Here is a 2,899-nt window from a genome sequence, read left to right on the forward strand (position 1 = left end):
GCAAAATGTTCGTTCACATGACTGAAGAATATCAAGTCCAATTGATTGAGGACTTGGGAAAATTTGATCAATTAGTTATTAATATTTAGTCAAGTGGACTAGTTATAATTTTTTTGATTAAATTTTATTAGAAGTGTTTTTGACTCAAACTTGTGGTAACTTTTTAAAATTTCGTTATTCAATAATATTTAACTATTGATTTTTCTTGTAAATAGTTAGAAGTCAGTGATGTTTGTTAATTTTTATCTTTAGTGTATTTAACTTCTAAGTTAATATTTACTCACTAATGTATGTTTTTTTTCTACTTTATAGGTTATTTGTAAGAGTAGTTGAGAGATATGAGCATATCAAGTACAATTTATGTTCAATTTTTTAGATGAAACAATTACTTAAGTGAAGAACAAATAACTTTGTAATAATTTATTATGCGATTTTATAATTTTTGTTTATTTGATAAGATTGAATAAACAATTGGGGCTATTTTAATAGTTTTACAACTTATGGAATTTTTATGTTTATGAGAAAATATACAACACAAAAATTTCATATCGCATGTCCAAACAAACCTTCAATTTCATCTCATGATTCCATATCATGATACCATATCATGATACCGTATCGCATGGCCAAACGGGCCCTTAATGAAACATCAAGGTAAATTTCTTGGAAAGAGTATATAGTTTTCAAGATTAAATAAATTGTTCATCTCTGTTTTTTTCTTTGTTTAGACAAAGATCGCTTATCATTTGATTTGGACTCGTAATATATATAGTCCAAGTTGACCTAATTAAACAAATGAGTTATAAACTTATAACAATGTATATTAAACCCAAAAAGAGCTATAAATAAAGATGTTAAATCATCTAAGCACGGCAAGTTATTTGAACGATTTAAATAAGTTATATATATATATATATAGTAAATAAATATTTTATATCAATTTAATGAATATTTTATACATGTCTTTATATACTCTTTTATCATTAAATCATAAATAATAAATATATTTTACTTTTAATCAACCATGATAAATTTGTATTATTTGATGTTCATAAGTTATTGACTAGAGGTAGTACTACTATTTACGTGTAGATTCGTGGACCCTTCCAGATCCTATATGGCCCAAAAATATCGGAAATACTCGTAATTAATTAGAAATATATAAAATTAAATAAATTAACATATAAATCAAGAAATCAAACAACATATCCAACAAGTATTGAACAAATCATAAGGAAGATCATTCATGAATTCCTAGGTTTGGTAAGTGAGATGAAATAGAGAAGGATATTTTACGAAATTATATATCTTACATTTTATATGAATAGCTAGTTTTAACAATTATTTTAGTATAAATGATTGGATAAAATAATTACAGGACTAATTGACTCTATTTTAGATGAAATAGAGTTTTTCCAATTAAAGTGACATTTTGAAAAGGGATTATTTTATTATTCAGAGTCGCCACTTGGAATTAAGTTTTGGTGTTCCAAATCACCTTATTTAAATCCCTAATCAAAAGGAAATTGACTCTAATTTTTATTGGTCTACGAACTAGAAATTCGGGTAAGGAATTCTGTTGACCGAGGGGAAGGTATTAGGCATCCCTCGAGTCCCGTGGTTCTAGCACGGTCGCTTTTATTGACTTGTACTTTACTTGATATATTTTTGGATAATTTGTGTATATGCCATGGTTTACTTATTTTTTAATTGTTGAATTTTTATTAGTCTTAAACCGAATGCATAACTGCATTCTCGATCTTGACATTTAGAGACATAACTGTCTTCCCCTCTCGAGTGCATCACCTAATATTCTCAGTTTACAAATGTTAGTTTAAATTTAATAAATTTGACCATTAAAATAATTTGTCCAAGGTGCATAACTGCATCCTTAGATTTCTTTTAAGTGTTTAAAAAAAAAAGATGTGTAATCACATTCTTAATTGAAACTTATTATTATTATTCTTATTATTATTATTATTAATATGCTCATCTTTAAATATCTCAAAAAAGATGTGGAATCACATTCTTTATTGAAATTCACTTTACCATGTGTCTTAACTCGTTTGTAGTTCGACACATCTTAAATCTTGACTAAAAAATTTTAACAAAGCTATACGATCTTTAATAAAAAATAAATTTAAAATTTTACAAAAAATATACCCTTTATCATGTTTCATCCAATTTGTTCTTTATTGTTTATATTACTATATATCATACTTTAGAAGTGGTGGTTCCTCAACTACCACCAAACCAATCAAAAATGCCATGTGGGCCTAATTAATATTTCTTTCTTTTATATAATATTTTCTATTTCTACTTTCTATTTCTTTCGATTAATATTTCTTTCTTTTATACAATATTTTCTATTTCTACTTTCTATTTCTTTCGATTAATATTTCTTTCTTTTATACAATATTTTCTATTTCTACTTTCTATTTCTTTCGATTAATATTTCTTTCTTTTATACAATATTTTCTATTTCTACTTTCTATTTCTTTCGATTAATATTTCTTTCTTTTATACAATATTTTCTATTTCTACTTTCTATTTCTTTCGATTAATATTTCTTTCTTTTATACAATATTTTCTATTTCTACTTTCTATTTCTTTCGATTAATATTTCTTTCTTTTATACAATATTTTCTATTTCTACTTTCTATTTCTTTCGATTAATATTTCTTTCTTTTATACAATATTTTCTATTTCTACTTTCTATTTCTTTCGATTAATATTTCTTTCTTTTATACAATATTTTCTATTTCTACTTTCTATTTCTTTCGATTAATATTTCTTTCTTTTATACAATATTTTCTATTTCTACTTTCTATTTCTTTCGATTAATATTTCTTTCTTTTATACAATATTTTCTATTTCTACTTTCTATTTCTTTCTATTA

The sequence above is a fragment of the Solanum tuberosum genome, unplaced genomic scaffold (assembly GCF_000226075.1).
Source record: "Solanum tuberosum cultivar DM 1-3 516 R44 unplaced genomic scaffold, SolTub_3.0 scf00184, whole genome shotgun sequence".
Lineage (NCBI taxonomy): Eukaryota > Viridiplantae > Streptophyta > Magnoliopsida > Solanales > Solanaceae > Solanum > Solanum tuberosum.